The 21,450-nt window shown below is 30.7% G+C and overlaps 1 long non-coding RNA gene across 1 annotated transcript; it reads left to right on the forward strand.

The window, feature by feature from the left end:
* Window positions 1-7,150: 7,150 nt before the first annotated feature.
* On the forward strand, window positions 7,151-10,860 carry LOC105319785 (uncharacterized). Its single transcript, XR_010709541.1, has 3 exons — window positions 7,151-7,220; window positions 7,343-7,403; window positions 10,707-10,860. It is a non-coding gene; the product is annotated as an uncharacterized lncRNA (long non-coding RNA).
* The last annotated feature ends 10,590 nt before the right edge of the window (window positions 10,861-21,450 follow it).

Raw genomic sequence — 21,450 nt, forward strand, 5'->3', positions numbered from 1 at the left:
CCTCTGAACTGCTTTGTTAACTCAGTGATAAATGATATCTAAAACACTGTTGAATACCGTACCATTAACCATTATTAAACTTACTTTCAATGTGTTTTATAGGTCAATTTTATTTAATTTTCACTTGTATAACATAGTACATTCTTTCTTATATTAGACACGTACATGCAACTTGTATTTCAAAGGATTCTTATTTGCACAACTGCTTACTAGTTGACTTCAAATTTTATTGACTTGAACATGGATAAGTACAGAATATGCTTATCTTGCTTTCGTTGGCAAAACTCCACATATTCGTTTATTTTGATACAAGTAAATGATTAATCAGCTTGAACAAATTGCTGGGTATCACAGATTAGCGACTCTATAATCGATTGTCATCCCAAGAAAAATATATCTTTTATTTAATCATTTAACATTTTACTAGGACGAAAACAGCTGGTGAATTCTCAGGTTTGCTCTAGTAATAAAGTTGTGTTTGGCAATATCAAATATTCATTTTTGATTTCATGTGAATAAGAGAGTTTGATTAAGTTCCATATTTCCTAGTACGTGCTGTTAAAGTGTCCTGAAATTGCAACATGCTATATCAAATTAATATTAAACATATATTTATAAAGCAAATCATACTTAAATATATGATAAATACGTTGAAACATTTTCAATCCAATAATCTGTTGTTGTGCAAAGATTTATCATGGATTCTAAGGTAACTCCTGTCACAGTTGTTTGAAATTTCATGTAGAAACCTTACCCTCTTTCTATTAATTTACTGTTATTGTTAAGTCGTACTTACAAATTTCATTTAACAGCGCTAGGAAAACTGATTTTATTTGTTTGCTTAATGTTTGATTTCCATACAGAAAATGTCGGGGTAAAAATCAATACAGAGTCTTTAATTTGAATGGGGAAAATTTGCGTTGAAACGGAAACACTGCATGTTTGGACGTTGCTTGTAAACACGTCATTATCCGAACCATTTTCAACAGAAAGGCATTTAAATACATGTACAATGTAGCTTACCAGAAATAAGACATGATAACAGTAACAAAACTGTGGAACATGTATTTGGGTAGAAAATTAAAAAAAAAAAAAATTACAAATTTTATTACAAACTATAATAAAACTTTATCAATTTTTAAATGAAAATCCGCTGGTAAATAACAAGAAAATAGAAATTAAATAGAAATTAACAACAGTTTCCTGAAAGTAAGATTTGTATTTGGGATGCTTTGGATGTTATTACAAATGCGAACGCATCCTAACTAACAACATAATTCATAAATTATGAATAGGTAAACATAAATACAAGTGAATCAATTTTTACCTGCAAATAAGTAATTGTTTATAACAGCACAATTAATAGAAATAAAAAATTGAACGATTTCCAACCAAATTTGGCATATAGCATTAATAGGTGAAAGGGAGTAAAATTTTGAAATTCATGCCCCCCTCCCTTTGGGGCCTGAGAGTATTGGGCTAAAACCATCAAAATTAATGCAATCGTTAAAACATCTTTTATACTGCTGGACATCAATCAGTCAAACTGTTGGCATGATTATAATAAGCATTAAGCGCTCTACCAAAATTTTGAAATTCAGGATTCCAGGGTCAGGGGCTCTGTAGCTAGTGTAAAGATCAAATGATTCTATAGTGGAGATGCTTCTTTCAGAATTGTAAAGTTCATGGCCCCTTGGCCAGGGGTTCTGGTGTTTGGATGGGTATCTAAATGAAGGCAGTAATTCTTTTAAAAGCTTCTCCTCTGCTCCTTGGTATTATTCCAATAAATTAAGTTCACAGTTATGACAATGATGAGTGCCTCTTTCAAAATTATAAATTTCATGGCCCCTTGGCCAGGGGTTCTGGTGTTTGGATGGGTATCTAAATGAATGCAGCAATTCTTTTAAAATCTTCTCCTCTGCTCCTTGGTTTTATTCCAATAAATTAAGTTCACAGTTATGACAAGGATGAGTGTCTCTTACAAAATTATAAATTTCATGGCCCCGGGCAGGCTTTCTGCTGTTAGGGAAGTGCTCTATTGATTATATAGGATTGGGAGGTATGATTTCGACCGATATTTTGTGAGTTTTGCTACAATTTGTTAATAATATTTTAGAGTTTAGAATGTTTATTGAATTAAACAATCACTGACTATTAAAAATGATTTCATTAGCCCTGTAATTAAAATGCACCTGAATATTGCAAAAGACTTACTGCAGTTACTCAGGTGACCGATAAGGCCCATGGGCTTCTCGTTTGAAAAACAATTTGAAAATATCTTCAAAAATAAAAAAAACTATGATTTATACTATGTTTATAAAATGATTTATACACATGTAGTATGTTGCTTTTTTGACAATTAATTTGAAAAAGGATTTTAACGTTATTTTTAATAGAGCTAAAAATCAACGTCGTGATTTCTACAATATATCTAAATGATGAGGTTGTGCTTGAAGTTTTTTTATATTTGATTTTTTCTAATTTAAAAATCTATCACATAAAACTTTTTTTTAGAATACACACGTATATGTATCAAAGATTGTAAACGTAGAATATTTCAAACGGAGGATCAAGAACTTATATTGCTAGGAAACTTTTAATTTACCTTTGCTTACCAATTTTACTTGATAAGCTGAAATGACTACAATATAAGTGACTAGAAAATCTTTTCACGTCTAGGAAACTTTTAATTTACCTTTGCTTACCAATTTTACTTGATAAGTTGAAATGACTACAAAATTAGTGACTAGAAAGTCTATTTGCTTGTTGTCTTATATTTTGTCTAGAAAATCAGAACATTAAATAGAACCATATGACTGAAATAAGTAGAGCATATTCCTATAGTAACAATGGCAAAAATGACAGTAATTTTAAAAATAATAATATTCAACAAATTTTTACACACGTAACCGGTCAATCAGTTGGAACAAATTGCGACAAACTGATTAGCAGTTCTGCAACCAAGTTCAAATCCTGGGAAAAAAAACCTTTCTTTCATTTAGTTATTAAAAATGTACCAAGGGGGTAAGCAGTAGACGAATTATCAGTTTTTCTCCATAGGTAATAACAATTTATTAGTATTTTTTCGACCAAATTTAATATTCATCAGTTATAGTGACAAATGATAGTAAGATAACAAAAGACTCGATAAAAATCTATACCTGCTGGTATTGTGTCATCAGATTATGAAATGCGAATAGTGATTTTTTTAAGCTGCTGTGACCAATGGCAATGCACCATGCTGGAAAAAAAATCAAAACATATAAAGCAAAGCACACAAAACGTTTTGCACTTTGAAGTACTTGGCGCCCATTTATCCTGTAGACAATTATCGTGTACTTTAAGGTAAGTTTAGTAGCGTTTCATTGTATTTGGCTAAGAAATATTACTATTTAGTTGCACTTAGAGTACAATATTTATTCAGAAACTTTAAAACTAAGATTTTATTTTCAAATAACGTTCAAATCTATATAAGGATGTTTTTTAATGAAAGTCATTACTAAGAATTCAAATTTCAAAATAAATGTTATCAATGTGATACCTGTTGTCCATTTGATTATGTATATTCTGTTTTGGGATTTGTTTTTCCGCAGTCAGGGGTCTTAGTTAGGTTTTAGGGGTTAGATGAGTGATGGTAACTCCCTAGAAGAATATTTCAAAGTTTTCAGGTTCGTCATTGATGATCGATTGCATATTTAATGACTCCATTTTTATGTCAACTTTGTGGCATAGTCACAATTTAAAAAATAATAAAATAAGAAATTTCACTTAGTATTTAACTTTGAAATTTGGACTAACCAAATTAGTAGAAGCGTATTGTCAGGTTTGCAAAGCTAATGTCTATCCGGGTTTCTTTTACTCATTTTTCCAATTTGAAAATCAACCATTTAAAAAAAATCAAATATGCGTAGTAATATAGAACCAAACTTGTAATGATTCATACGGGTAAGTTTGAATAATCAGACAACGTGCAATCATATCAGAGCAGTCTTACAAAGTTATATAACAGGTATTATTTCTCGCAAGTAACATTGAAAACAACCATACCTGCCTTGATAACTTGGTCCTATATTGTACACAGCCACGTACAAAACTTTAGAAAAAAGGCTACAGACAAAAACATACAGAGCCACCTTAAAGCATTGCTTGAGCAGCCTTATTTTAAGTAGTGTAGCAACCTCTAATAATACACCGTCCACTAATGATAAAATGTTGCATTAGTGGTCAGAATGTTGACCAATAATGATATTATTTTATCATTAACGAACAACCTAACCGTCCGCTAATGATATAATTTCAGATTTATATCATTAGCATTCAACAATCGTAACCTTTAATAATATTGGATTAAAATGAGAAATAAGTACTACCTGACCACTAATGATACACATTTGCACACATTTTCAATTGCATTAGTGTATGGATAATGATGTAATATTATATAAAAAATAATATTAATCCGGGTTGAAAATTGACCTGCGTTTCATTTGGACAATCTTATGTACATCCAACAACGAAGAGAAACTCGTGCTTCTGGTGTTATGGTGAACACCATACTTTTTGATCGGTGAGATACTATAGGATATTTAGGCTTTCTTGAAAAAAAAATAAAGTCAAATCTCATTCTTAGGTCTGAATTTATACTCAAGAATTTGAGCAGTTTTCTCTCAAAGTTGACAAATTCTAATATCTGCATTTATCGAAAAAAAACTAATTCATGTTTTTTTAACTCTGTTTGAAAAAAAATTAAATTATCTTTAGCAAACTTGAGTCAAATCTCAAATTTTAAAATAACATAAATATCATAAATGCAGTATGTTAGTGTCTGTAGTATTATTTCTCAGATATATTCCACTCAGTAGTTAGCGTAAATGCAATATTTTATTGGATTCATAAATATTATTTTAATCAAGAAAAAATAAGGCGGGAATCTTTATTCATAAAAATGTGAACAAAGGGTAATCAAATGTCTGTGTTAAATAGAGTAACTGTGTAATAATTCTACTTTCTAATGATTTTTTGTTACCATGATGTAATTAATGTGTTCTTTGTTTGTTGTATAATAATTAAATATGTAATTGAGTTTAACATTACAGATGTTACAACAACAAACTGCTAAGTTTCATGACTGATCAACTTTTAATACCTTTTGTTTATTTTATCCAAGTGTCTATATCTAAATATAATTACAGTATATGATTGTTGATATTGAAAATGTAATGAACTACATAGGGAATTTATAAGAGACCACATTTGCCAATGATTATTCTTCACTCGGTGACGTGATTGCTTAGCTCAGTTGAGAATTACGGTAATTTTATTCGAGAAATGGAATTTGAGCTTAATCTCAGCTGAATAATTTTCAGGATTTGAAATCTAAATTTTAGAAAAACATTGAGCGTTCTTCTATCGAGAAAGCGAAGACATGGGTCCAAATTAAAGGCATTGCATGTGTCATAACAGTATTTCACTGAAGGTTCACGTCAAAACATGGCTGAGCCAAAATAATTCCCGAATTTTCCTTTGAATTCGGGGCGTTTCCGAACGCGACAGGAGCTGATTTTTTTATGAGCTGAAAAACAATGTGTAAGAGGTCTAACTATCCCATTTTTGTAATAATGCGAGGTCATTTGAATTTTTGATACGTGTTGTTTCCGGAGGGGGGTGAAAAAGGCCTGGGCTTGATTTTCAAGCACATGTGTAACTTCGAGGTAAACAAAGTCTCACGCCTTGCTGGATGCACGTGTGTATTTTGCTAGAAAATTGTAAATGAAGCGTTGTTTAAAAAGATGTCAAGAGGATTTTTTCCAGAAGTTCGTTTTGAATTTTTAATCTGTATGTAAAGTTGTGCAATTTTGGTAAGAATATATAGTAAAATTTAAAACTGTAGTGACACCTGCAAAGGGGGGGGGGGGGAATGTTAAACTCAACTTTCAAACAACTCAACTTAACTTACTTGTTATCCCAAAGTGTTGAGCTGCTTTAATCAGAGAAGACTCGCCGAGCTTCAACTTAATTGGCAAAATATTAAGAATCGAGCAACTATTTAACTTACAGTCAATACTTAAGAAATAAGTTATCATTTTTGGATATAGATCGGGATATTAACAGGTGATTTCTTATATTTATATTTATTGTAAAGTGGCAATAATGTTTGATTTGAGTTGATTTGAACATATTTTATTGCATTATATATTACAATGGGATTGGGCACATGTTGCTCCATACTTTTTTTTTTGTGTTGATCTACAAAGCCGCTTAGATTAACATGACGTAACAAAAAATAGTTCAACAATGATGCAAGTATTTGATTAACAGAATAAATAAACATAACACGTATTTTAACAAGGAAACAATTTTTACTGGAATCAAGTGAAATAGTATAGAAAACTTACTTGCACAATTAAAAAATAAAGATTGATGATCGGCGAATAACTACTTCAGTTAAAGATAAAGCCATAGAGCGGTTGGAAATATTAAAACAGGGCGATAGAAAACAAAGAGTTACTGAGGAATTTTCACAGAAATAAGTATCGCAAAATCAATATTCAAGTGTATAATGATTTCCTCGGACACAAATTTTTTTCGTTTACGGAACGAAATACTAGTAGACAGAAAAGGAGGAGTTAAATTTTGAAATGAGAATGGACTATAAGTGTTGATAACTTACACGAAATTTTGGTAATATTGTATTTGCGAATTTGGATCAGGATCAGTTTGAAAAGTAAACCATAACCTGTAACTGAATGTTTGTGCTACATTGGCAAATTAAGAATGTTATTTTCAGTGACGCTTTGTTAAAATGGCGACCTACCTTATGGAATTCATAAACCATGATCATTTATCCGTGTAGTTGATGTCATTTTATGAATGAAATAAAAAAAATCAAATTTCGTAATACAAAAAAATAGATAAGTTTTAAGCTTAGCTTATTTTTACGCCTCAATATATGTGATATATAGCCCATGAGGGAAAAATGATTATGGTAATTTTTGCGGAATTTGAGATTTTTACGGAATTGAATAAAGCACATCTCAAGGTTGTCAAATCTAACATGTTTTAGCTATTAACCTGTTTTGAATTGTTTCATTAAAGCCGCTGTAAGCAATGACTTTGCAAGCTAAATTAAATGAATATGCATTATTTAACGCAGAACATACTTAGAAGCACTTGGACTGCATTCTTTATTTGTCGTGCAGATATTCATCATGGACTTTAAGGTAACTAGCTTTTGTCCCAATTTTATAACATCTAATCCGTGCTTATTGATGGTTACTGTTAAGTTGTATTTAGACGTTTCGTTGAAAAAAAAAACTTGTAACACGTTTATATTTTTTAATAGAAAATGACCTTGTGGGTTCTGATGATGCAAGTAATCACGGCAATATCTGGTGAATCAGAAGGTATTTTTTACTTTCCTTATATTTGTGTAATTTTTGAAATTTACATTAAACAGTGCAGTTACTTGTGTAGCATTTGAAAATTTCAACTTTGTTCTCTGCAAACTTGATACAATAAAATTATAACGAATTGTCAGGAACAGACGATTTTTTTTCGTTACAAGCGTAATTCGTTTGATCTTATACGTGTTCTGAATACAACCAGTGTGATAAACATAAGCTTTATCAAATGGGTTATGCTCTATCAATACTTCCGGTCAGAACTTTTTTTGACAAAGCCACTCGCTCCAACGTTTGATTTAGTTTTTTATGTTTTCCTGAATATTTGACTATTTCTACTATAAAAATTATCATAAATGGATATTATTAAGTATTTAAATTACAAGTATGAAGAAAAATTAGGCTTTGTAGCTTACAAAACTACAAATCACGTTAGCTAGCCTATCAAGAAGTATATCCAGGCGAGGCGATGAAAACAGAACACTTTTGTTGTGTTTTATACATGTATGAAAAAAAAACCCGACGAAGTAATGCCTCCCAAAAAAATTATTTAACCACCAGTAAACATCCTCATTCAATATTTTCAACTTCGAATTGTTAGTGTTTGTTTTTTTATAACATTATCTTTGAAATTCATTACCCCTATTTTTTTCAGTGAAATATAAAGGAAATAAGTAACAAATTTCGGAATTTTGACTAATGAAATATATCTAGAATGCCATCAGTCCCTACAAAAACTTCATCAAACAAGCTTTTGACCTCCTTTTAAAATGAACTTAGATTGAATATAGGTATCGAAAATACTTTTCCTATGGTATGAAGTCAAGATCTAGCAAATGAAAGGTGCCTACAGATTGATGAAATTCAAGATATAAATTCATTAAATGATGCTTCATAAAAATATCTTTGTTTCATCGGGTGTACCGGGGCTTAAATTGTTGGTATACACAATGAAAAATCATGTTTTAAACAACAATTTTCTATGAAAGATGAAGGATAAAAGAAACAAATCTCGGAGTTTTGTCCATTTATGACTTATGAAACATATCTAGAATTCCTACAGTCTCTCCAAAAATGGCAGTAACCAGGTTCTTGACCTTCTCTTTAAAATGAAGTCAAATTGAATATACGTGCCGGGAGTACTTTTCCTGTGACTAGATATAGAGTGTCAAAATATTGTTTTATTTTCAACATAATTCCTTTAAAGCCGTAAAATACGGGAAAAGATTCAGCAAATCAATTATGACGTCATAATGGTTCTAGCACCGAAACGACACTTTGGAATCATTTACTAGATCTTGACCTTAACGAGGCCGAGTACAGAACGAGTACGCACGCTTTCGCGCAGCATTTCATTTGTATTGTGACGTCATCTGTTTGCTTGGTTGACGCCATGGTGTGATTATTTCAACTGCAGATATTCAGCGAAGTTTGTTGAAAATAGCTCGTTTGATGCGTAAAAATAATGTTATATTGTGTAAAAACATAAATGTCTCGAAGTATGAGCTATATTTGGGCTCGAGTCGAAAACGTGAACAGGGTTCAGCAAGCCTAGCCCTCTGTCACGTTTTCTTAACCCGCCTAAATATAGCTTAATTCATATATATTTTAAGACAGTAATCATGAATTTTATATCAATGACTCTTAATATGTGATGTTATATATTTATTTATTACTTAAATACGTCTGAATGTTTTAATAATACTATAAAGATTACCATTTCCGCCTTTATAAAAGAAAAATAGACGTTATCTTACATATCTGGGATATTGGGCATACAAAAAAACTTTGATAAGACCCCTGGAACAAACCAGGAGGTAAAAGGGTTTTTTTATTTGATCATTTGTTGCCTTTTAGCAATACCTTTAATATGTAGAACAGAAAGAGAAATCCATAGGGCAGAAGTTTTAAAAAAATGTAAAAAATGTGCAAAATAGATACATTTCAAGCAAAATCTCATAGGAACCTTGAGATTACCCCCTAAACAAACGGTGTGGTAAATGTCTTATTTTTTTATCTTAAGATAATAATTATATCAGTAGAAATTCATGATGCAAATTTCATTCAAAAATCTAGGGCAGAACAAATTAGACCCGGCCTCGTTAAAATACATGTAGAATGTCAGGAATTTGTTTCATTTTCCACACAATTCCTTTAAATCCGTTAAATACGGGAAAAAGATTCATCAAATCAATTATGATGTCATAAACCAACTGTATCTAAATGCGAGGATCCACGATCCAAGACATGCCCTTTTCTTCAAACCGGCCCATCCATATCTTTCAAGAGCGGCAAGAATTTCAACGTAAATTCAACAATAAATAAAGTTAGATTCATAATATTATGTATTTTTAACGTCAACGTATAACATCTCTTTGTCTGTACAAACATATATTTACATTTACAAATACGTTTTCATATATGAACCTATTGAATAGAGAACATCCAATTCCGTATAAACTTTTTCAAGGCGTCACAATGAACATCGCTTATCGCATGTCGCTTGGATTATTGAAAATATAACATCTCGGTTATATTAACGATTGTAAACTATTTGTCTTTTTCAAACGTAAAAATAAGTAATAAACAGCACTGTTAAAAAGTTTACAGGGATATGAATTTAGGTGATGCGTGAGTAATACAAATAAGTGTGAAAATTGGGAGAAAAATATAACTGTTGTTATGTTTTACCGATAGAAACCTTGAATTGAACTTTTATCGCTAAAATAATTTGTCGTAGAGCTTAATTACTAAATTAAATGGAAATACTCAAGACTTTTATAGTGAAGTTTGTAGACATACACAAAGGAACAGTTGTTCATGTTTAAAAACACATTTATCAAAAACAAATCTAATACGTATGTATATGGAAGTATCCTCAGATTGGGTAGATTAACGCTTTTTTAAATCACGATATCCGGGAATAGGATGGGGTCTCAATTTTTTTTACAAAAGAATATGTGGAAAAATCTTTTCAAACGTCTTCTTAAAAACCAACTGCCCAGAAAAGCTTGTGGAGACACATCGACAGGTATGTTAGATTCCAGTTTGTTGAAATCATGATCCTAGAGAGTTGAGTTGGGACACGATAGAGCAATACATTTATTCAATATGAATGTATGGAAAAAATATTTAAAACTATTATTTTCAGAAACCAGTCGACAACAAAGGCATACGTAGAAGCATACTCAAATAGTGTAAAATCACGTTTGTTCGATAAATGATCCCCGAGGATAAGATTGGACAACCATGGGGGTAATTTTGTATTGAAATATCAAGAGAAAATATTTAAAAAAAATCTTTTAGGCCCTAGTGTGGACTGTGGACATCGTCTATATTTTACAAATGTCACCTGGTACACCGCATACAAACTTTGTGAGGATGAAAACAGGGTGCTTATGATACCGGATTCTGACATGTTTAACTTCAAATACTTTTTAAGGGGAAAGATTGAAAAGCGACTTTCGTCTCTAAAAGATTATAACAGGTACGTATTGATATGTAATCTGAATTACTCTCGACATCTTATAGCATGTATAATTATGCTTTATAAAGATAACTATAGACTTTACGTAAAACATATCAATCCTACGAGTTGAATTTTTTTTCTATCGATGCCACTCAATATGGAACATCCAATTAAGAATAAGTTATAATGCAATTTAGTTTAAAAAATATAAAAAAAAACCTAACCCAGTTTACCTGAGTAAGGAATATTATGGGTGAATTAATAACATGTTATAGCTTTTCTATCAGAACAAATATTGCAGCCGCAAAAACAATCGAATTAAATCAGCAATAATAAAGACAGAAAATTCGGTGAAAGTAAATGATCGAGTTACAGCAAATAGTAAAAAATGAACAGCATATTTAGCTTAAGTAATGGCATGGAGTGTTAAAATATCAGCATATAAAGATAAAGTATATATATATATATATATATATATATATATATATATATATATATATATATATTGCACAAACAATGGAACAACTCTCAAATTGACATATACCTGTCCATATAATGAAGGATATAAATAAACATAAATACATGCACATAGAAATTCACTATATTGGATTCCCACCTTCGCCATGGCCGGGGCTTGAACTCACGACCTATAGAACCCCTCTTCTAGCAGTTAGAGTTTTACTGATATTATAATTTTTTATCATATAAAGATGTATTTGGTAAAATAGAATAATACACATTTGACAACATAACCTGATTGGTGAATAAAACAAAACAGGATCGAGATTGAATTATAAAAGTTTTAAATAGAAATAAGGATATTAATGTAACATGATATATATAGTTTATGTTAATTTTGAACCCTCCTTCATTGTTATTAACATTCTAAACAACTTATAATTCTGTCTTTGATGTTTTTATTTGTTTTTAATCTATTCTTATCTATTCACTTTTACTGCCCTTTTTGTCGTTTGTAACAATGGTAATAACTGGGGTATAGTTTTTAAAATGCAGCAGGTTCTTGTAAATCTATTCTGAATCATAGACAGGTAATGTTAGGAGAAAAGAATAAGAAAAAATAAGGGACAGACTATAGAAAGATAACAAATCATAAATCATAGGCCATCGGAAATTTAATATATTACATGTACCGTTCGAACATTCCCCAACTCAACGATACAAATTCTTCCAAAAGTATTTCTTGTTATAATCGGGCGATAAATTTGTGGTTATAATTGAACTGACTCTTAATTAGAATCATTTCATCCTCCTCCCATCCTTTCCTTTTGTTACTTATTTAGTTTTCATTATAGAGAGAGAAGGAGATATCTCTTCGAAATGTTACATGTTTTCATTAACATGTACTATAGTGCATATACTCTTAGAATACTAGTAGTTAATAGAAGTAATGGTTGATGCTTTGCATCAAAATTATCTCTTTCCATTTTAGTTCTAACTTAAGAGTGTGGATTGGAGCAATTCTGCGAATTTCTTCCAACGAAAGCATGGATACCCGTTGTAAGCCATTAAATGGTGACCTGCATCTAGATCAGCAATCGCAACCACAAGAGGATGTATTGTGTCTTTCTTTTAAATTCTCCACTACAGAAATTCATGCCGAAAGCTGTGACAATGAACGTTCTTTCGTCTGCTTTAACCCAAGACTTGGTAAATATAGCTTGATTTTATCTCTTTGTAAGGTAAGGCCCTGACAACATCAAGAGGCGTATCGTTATCAATTCCTTATAAATTACATATGCCGTAGAGTTTTATCACATCGCGTGCACTGCGTTCTCGATTCGCTGAAAGCGTGCTCAAGACATTCTTGAGACATTCTTGAGACAAAGTGGCATCCAAATGGACTCCGAGCGGTCTCCGTGCAAGAAATCCAAACTGATGAAATAATATGCTATCTTCGAAAATAAGGGGGGGGGGGGCACAACCTAACATACATTGCGATTTTTACAAAATCATCGTAAAATAACTTTCTAATTTCAAATTTCAAAAAAGCTTATCATAGACAATTACAATAACATAAACAAACGCTTTGAATTGTATTTGAACTTGTGAAACTGTATGAATAAGAGTTATGTCAATTGACCATTGTTGCTTAGGTTGATGTGGCCATAGAGCCTTTTCATTAATTGTATTCAATTGCTTGTCGATGTTTTTGAAGAGAATTATTTTGATTTGATTTTTAGAAAACACAAACTGCACGATGACATCAAACAGAACTGTGATAAATGACAGTGACCCATACGTATTGTGTCTAGATGGTGGAACAGAAAATTGTTTTGCTTCGTTAGATAAAAGCGATGGGTTGACTTGTTTCAGATTTAAAGCAGCTGAAAATTGTCCCGAACTGTACCCGGAGTTCACCGAAATAAGACATACCAGTAAGTACTTCTGACCTTATTTCAGAAATCAAAATATTTCTTAGAGAAACCTCCAAATTCTGATTTCCATTATTTACATGAGAATAGGTAATAAGCAGTATGTACAATTAATTACTAACATAATTCAACTTCTGAAATGGCCGACGATGTTTAAAATTTGTAAACTGATCATAACTTCTTATTGGCATTTTAAAATATAAGTCGTACTTTTTAAAAATTTAAATCAATGGTTTCTTCATTTAAATTTTAATATAACATCAAATTAAAAATATATAAATTGAAGCAATCACGTCAAGCAAAGCAAGCAACTTGAAGTTGTTGATAGAATATTTTAACTTAGTTAAAGCCCCTTTCCCTAGATCAAAATCTGACGGTTTGCTATAAACTATATATTTATTAAACAAAAATCTGTTTTAAAACTATTTTTGTCAAACTAATTTGAAAGCAAGTTTAAAAACTATTTCAAAAATTAACCTGTAATAATGTTTTTATCAAAGTTTGTACTAAATCGTACAAAGATTGATAAGGACCAACTGCTTCAAATCAAATTTATTCCGTAGATTTTAAAGCACTTACAAATAAATAAAAATTATGCACGCCAATATAATATATTATATTAGAATATTTACACTTGCAAATGGTTTCCCTTATATAACACTGTTTGCGCAATCCGCTGTTATTCCAGCATAACATCATCATGGGTCAAGAGGTTAAAGTAGCGCATGAATAATCTAGGTCACTACTTTTTATATGTGTTGAAACTAACCTACTTGTGCTGAAACACACCTATTACGCTAGTATTAGATAACATACTTTTGGCATAAAAAAATAAACATATCTGTATTTGGTTATACGAAGTTTTATTCATTGATTTTCTTTAAAAAATATAACATTAAATGCGGGGTATAAATGATTCATGTTATATAGGCCTGTAAAAAGAAGAATGTTTATAGAGTATACTGTAGGCCTAACGTGTTATGGATCGACATCGAAACGAAGCGTTCTTGATAATAACAATCGGAATTTGTGAAAGGATTTAATTCAGTTCAAATTCATTTCTGACTTTATTACAAGCCTCGATCAAAATCGCAAAGCAATCATAGATCTTTCGTGTTTAGTCCATTCACGGATCACGGTCAAAGAAGGTGGCTGAATAAGGCGTGTAAACTGCCTATATGGGGATAGATAAGATACTATAAAATCAAAATTTCAACAAATCTCATAATGTCTTTCTAAATTATTGAAAACAATGTATATTTACCATAACATCGATTTATAACCTTTAAATATGTTAAATATCTAGAACAAGTTAATTTAAACTGGAGTATGCGTGTCAAAACCTCCAAATAGTATCATTTTCAGAACTTCAATGCCTTTTCTTTTTTATGAGTGGGTCTGGGCTCAATATCTTTGTCAAAGTATATATAAGGTTTAAAGGGAATCAAACCGATTTCAATCAACAAAAACGTGGAGAGATGACCCACTATACTTTAAAAATGTCATTTTGTATCCCATCAATTGAACGTTTTAGAGAAATAATACAAGTCCGTAAATTCATTGTTGAAGTTGCATTTAGCATATAACAATGAAGTTTGTTGTGACTTAAATGGCTCAGTGGTTAAAGCACCAAAACATTAGGTAACATAATAGAGCTAGGGTTTTTAAGTTATGGGTTCGAACTTTTGAATTTTTTTTTTCTTACCGTTTGCTAAAATATTAGAAACTGAATAAAGTTAGAAATTGTGCTTTTGTAATCTTGTAATATAACATCATCTAGTATGTATGGTTGGAAAAAAATTAATTTGAATTTTTTTTACGACAAAACCAAGTATTTGTGCTATCTTGTTCCCCCATCTTCCTTAACTCCTTGTGATTCTCTGTCCTTTTCTTACGTAAAAATTACTTAAAAGTTAAAATTACTTTCCTCTAAAAGGTCGGAGGAAAATCATCATGCTCCTGAATCTGATTCTGCTATAGAGTTTCCTCTGAAAATGCCTCAGTAGACTCTAACTCAACTTTCAATCGCTTTGTTTTCAAATTTCTAAACGTTCTGCGACTTCAACAGAAGTGGTACTATTTTCCAAAGCTTCAATCGGGTTTTTTAATTGTATAAGTGAATTTTCTTTTCTGTTTCTCTTTATTATAATTAAGAGTGTTGTTTTGTCAAAAGTAGTGTCATATTTATTTATCATGATAATCAAATGCTTGCAACATTGTGGTATTATTTTTTGTCACGTCATCTTAATCGAAGCGACTTTCTATGTCATCACAGTAGAGAAAGTATGGAGCATTGTTATTGTCATAAGTTGCAACAAATGTAAATATAAATAATAAGGTATCATTTATGGACTTCGGGATTTATGGGATTTGATCACGTGACCAACCTGTATTTATAACCCGATATACATCCGAAAATGATACCTTATTTCTTAAATATTGGCCCAAAAATAAACTTATTTATACAAAGTTACGAAAAAATCAGTTTTCTTTGATTTTAAATTGCTTAAAAATACTTAGAAATAAAATAAACATAAATTACATCAAATGTAAGGATATTTTAAACTGTTCAGCAAATTTAACAAGCCCTATATAAAAGCTTTTAATAATGTGAAAGTAATTCTAGATATTGAACAATGCTTAGAATAGAATATAAAAATAATGTCAAAATTCTTTATTTCTTTTTAGGTACTTTTGTTTATCTGCCTCATCCTCCTATATACAATCCTGACAAACCACTATCCAAATGGTGCCCTGGTATGTATAAACAGTGATTCTTTAATTCAACATTACGATGATAATGTAAAGCAATGTATATGGATTCGAGTACAATACCATATATAAAAGATAAGGGACAGCTTTCAGAGATGCTTTTGTATCTAAATCTAAATAAATTTTTGAGTGGATTGACTTTGGTCCAAAACTTTGTCGCTATCCCGACATTGAGCGTATTTCAATCTTGATACTTACCTAATGTAGATCCACCGCTTACTGAAGTAAGTGTACCATTAAATAATGAAATCTCAGCACGTGATGTTAAAATAAGCACATTTAGAAATTATTAACAACATTTCATTATTTCATTTAGTCGTATCGGTATATAGCTTTAAAATATTAACATGTAATGACTACGTGTCACATAATGAAAAAGTATCAACATAACATGTTCAGTTTAAGTGATAATGTACCATCTTATGATGAAGTATTATTAAACATTAAAGTCAAACATATAGGACCTGAACTAGAATGTTGTACAATGCTGCTATCATCGCCATTAAAACATTAGGGAGAGGGCGAATTAAGTTTTTAAAACTTGTGCCCAATCCCATCGCAATATATAATGCAATGAAATATGTTCAAATAAAAAAAAATTGAAAATTACGTCAAAAACGTATCACAATACACTTGTGCGATAATTCAAATATTTAATAACAACAGCCTTTAAAAACCAGGAGGCCCCACTTAACCAAGGATTCCTATATGTCTCTAAATCTCAATATTCGTGGATATTCTAACTACCCCAAATAAACATCACTATCGGATTGTGAAACCCATTATAAATGCAAATCTCCGTGTTTTAGCTCGCTTGAGCTGAAAGTTCAAATGAGCTTTTCTGATCAAAATTTGTCCGTTGTCTGTTGTCGCTGGCGTTGGAGTTGTCCTTTGCCTTTGCCTTCTAGATTTCAATCAAGCTTGGCACAAAGCATCACTAGCTAAATAGGAGTTTATTCAAATAAAGGGTCACACCCTCTCTTAAGGGAAGATACTTTAGAATTATTGAAAATTTGTTGTTGTTTTTTTTTTCAAAAATCTTTTCCTAAAAAAAATATAACGATAAAAAAGCTGTAACTTGTATGGAAGCATCTACAGGTAGTGTAGATTCAAGTTTGTTCAAATCATGGTCTCTGGGGGGAAGGTGAGGCCACAATGGGGGATGAATTTTAACATAAGAATGTATTAAGAAAATCTTCTTTTAAAAAACTATTAAGCCAGAAAAGCTTAAAAATATGTGGAGGTATTCTCAGACAGCGTACACTCAAATTTGTTCAAATCATTATCCACGGGGGTAGGGCGGGGCCACAATGGGAGAATGAATTTTTACATGGGAACATATAGAGAAAATCTTTAAAAATCTTCTTCATAAAAACGATTAAGCCAGGAAGCTGAAATTTGAGTGGAAGCATCCTCAGATTATGCTTATTCAAGTTTGTTTAATTCATGGTCCCAAGGGGTAAGATGGGGTCACAATATGGCATAAATTTACAAAAAACCACTTAAAATAATATTGTTCAGTCCAAAAAGCAGTTACATAAGAAAGCACTGGTTGTGCAGATTAAAGTTTGATCAAACCATGATTCCCTAGAGATTAGTAGGACCACAAAGTGGGGGGAGGTATATAGGAATAGTGAAAAATCATCTTACAGGTACAACAACTTGCACATCTTCCACATCTTGCACATGTGCATTACATTCACGATAAATCACTATTTAGTTTCCACAATATCACATTTACCTGGATAAACTCAGAAACGATAATACAAATACGTGTAAATTTTCATTGGAAATTTGCTTTATATTCTGTTCATCAAAGAAAATACGGGAGACAACTCTAACTCAGTGCATTTAATGGGAAAAATCCTGAGAGTTTTGAATGTCAACATGGTGTATATTAGAAACGAGTAAAAAACTTTGGTGAAAAAGTGTAATTCTTCATTAATGTGAATTAAATTTTTAGATGAGAGGTATTTAGAGCCGTAGAAATGGTTTGTTATGATTTTTTTTTTATAACTGTTTTTATTACCCCAGAACATGTAGAAGTATTCTTATAGCCGAGGTTGGGGAGCCTTGGAGTCTATAAGTTAACATTATATATACTGAAAAAATTTTGAAACAGGGTGTTTTTACAAATAACATCATTCATACACCCACTCATTCAGTTGCATGTATATGCACATTACTCTGCATCATAATCAAGTACAAAAAATCAGCATTTTACAGTAAACAAAAATAAATTACTTTGTAATATCTAAGATCATAGGGGCAAAAGGATTAAAATCAACAATCATTATTAAAGGACAGCCTCGCCCATCTTACATGAAATTTCTCTAATTCACAATTTTTCGTGTAAATAAATTTTTCACATTTGTAATAATAAAGTATTTCACGTTTGATTCCAGTAAAGGAGGGTAATTCTTTTCTACTCCTTTTTCTATATATATGTCTCTTTACAATACATATTATTATATTGAAAATGTTATAATATTTGTAGTATCTACCAAATATAACATCTATTTTGTTCAATGGTATATCTAATTCAAATTCGTCCTTCATCCAAACTAGTAAATTATCCCAGATTTCACTCACATATTCACATTCCCAAAAAAGATGACAAATAGTTTCTGCATTACATCTACAAAATGTACATAACTCTGATTCAAATATTCCTATCTTACATAAATAAGTATTAGTCGCAATAATTCGATGTACAATCCTGTATTGAAACCATCTTAATTATACGTCGTTAGTTATTTTGAAAAATAATAAATTTTGTCTTTTCCACCATATGTTATTTACATTCATGTCTAGTTCCTTTTCCCATTTCAATTCTGATTTTGGTTTTTTCCATTTCTCATCAATAAAAATATCATAAAAGTCTCTTGAGCCTTGTTTATTTTTCCTAACTATCCGTAAAAATTCTGGATAATATGGAATATTTTGAAGAATAATTTCTGTATCATAGTTTAACCGTAACTTTTTAATACAATCTACAATTCCTAAAAAAAGTGTAAACGGAGGTTTAATATCATATTGGTTACAGAATTGTTCGTATTTCATTATTGTACCATCATTGTTGAAAAAATGTAGTATTTGATGTACACCTTTTAAAAACCATTGCTTATAAAAGACATATTTGTTATTAATACATATAGACTCATTAAACCATATCGGGCTTAAAATAGATAATTCACTGTCAGTACATTTTCTAAGTTCAAAAAATGACAAAAAAACATCTTTCCAAAATAGATTTTTACAAGTTTTTGACAGTTGATATAGTATTTGTCTTCCAACAATTGTCATATTTAAAATATTTGGAAAAGTACTTATTATCAAGTCTTTCCAACTTGACTGACAAGCATCATTAAAAAATCTGCGTATCCAGGTGATTTTCAAGCTTTTGCAAAAAGAATCAAGACATATCATTCTTAGCCCACCCTTTTCATAACTTTGAATAATGCTACTTTTGGCTACTCTTGATGTTTTTGAATTCCATATGTAATTATAAAATATTGTTTCAATTTCCTTTATATGTTTTCTTGGAGGATTAGGAAGACTTATTAAGAGATGCGTAATTTTTGGAAGAATCAAATTTTTAATTACTGTGATACGTCCTGCTGTAGATAGCATTCTTCTAGACCATGCGCTTATTGTTAGTTTCATTTCATTGATTTTTGGTTTAAAGTTTAACTCGTACATATATGTATTATCTAAGTTTACACAATAAGTAATGCCTAAAACTGTAAATGGTTCCTGAGACCAGTTAACTTTTTCAAAATCCTTGAAATATTCATTTGATTTGTTTGATAAGGGTCCTATTTTTACACACTTAGTTTTATCATAATTAGGTTTTAGTCCTGAGTATTTTGCATATTCATTAACTAAAGAAAGTGCTGACTTAATTGAATTTTTCAAACCTTTTAATAATAACACTGTGTCATCTGCGTATTGTAGTAATTTATATTCTTTGTTCATTACACTAATCCCTTCAATTAATATGTTGTTTCTTATCATAAGGCCCATTATTTCCGCACAAAGTATAAAAATATATGGTGATATTGGGTCCCCTTGTCTACATCCCCTGCCCATATTAAAAAATTCTGAAAATATACCATTATGTATCACACAAAGTTTTGCATTATTAAATAAAGTTCTTATTGCATTTTGGAAATTCTCACCAAAATTAAAAAATGTTAAAACTTTAGAAATAAATTTCCAAGAGACTGAGTCAAATGCCTTTTCAAAATCAAGTATGAGAATTAGGCCTGGGATATTAGTTTCATTGCAGTAATGTATAATATCATAAAGTGGTCTGGAATTCTCCCCGATATATCTCCCTGCTAAAAAACCTTTTTGATTTTCGTGAATTATGTCAACAAGAATGGGCTTCATACGGCTAGCCAGGACACTTGATAATAACTTATAGGTTACATTAAGAAGTGAAATTGTCCTCCAATTTTTAAGATATTCTCTGGGTTTATGTCCTTTTGGTAGGATTGAAATGATTCCTTGTGTTTGTGAGTGAGAAAGGATACCAGAATCAAGACTACATTTAAAGGAATTAAATATATAAGATCCAATATCAGACCAAAAAAATTTAAAAAATTCTGCTGTAAATCCATCTGTTCCTGGTAATTTATCATTTTTAAATAGTTTTAATGCCTCTAATATTTCCTTTTTAGTTATTTCTAATTCTAATTTATTTCTCATACTTTCTGTAACTTTTTTTACATCCTTTTCCATAATTACTTCTTGAAGATTTACGTCCTCAAGTAAATGATCTTTATTCTCATACAATGACTTATAAAAAATTTTTACTTCATGTAAGATTTCATTTTGATTATTGATCTCTACTCCTTGGTCATTTATTAGCCTAGATATGTTTTTATTTATATAGTTTCTTTTTTCAAGTGCAGCAAAATATTTAGTAGGTTTTTCTCCTTCCTCTATCCATTTGCAATGACTTCTTATTAGTAGTCCATTAAGTTCATATTTTCTTATATCTTCCAACTCTGTTTGAAGTTCATTTAATAAATCTGAATAAAGTTGTGAAGGACACATGTCATACATTTCTTGTAGAGCTTTAATCTGAGTGATAGAATCTTTTTTCTTATCTTTTCTTTCTTTAGCTTTAAGTGATGAATAATATATGGATAAGCTTCTGATTTTCATTAGCAATACATCTAAGAATAAATCTTTGCGGATATATAATTCCGCATCAGGCCCTGGCACGTACGGAGGCCTTGTATATTCAAAAACTGTGTCATTAATAATTTCTTTGATTTTCAATATATATTCTTTGTCTCTTAACAAAGAGTTATTGAATCTCCAGAATCCTCCACCTCGTTCGAAGTCATTAATCTTAAATTCAATATTAATTATTGAGTGATCTGTTCTATAACCTGGAATAATC

This window comes from Magallana gigas, chromosome 9 (genome assembly GCF_963853765.1).
Source record: "Magallana gigas chromosome 9, xbMagGiga1.1, whole genome shotgun sequence".
NCBI classification, from domain to species: Eukaryota; Metazoa; Mollusca; class Bivalvia; order Ostreida; family Ostreidae; genus Magallana; species Magallana gigas.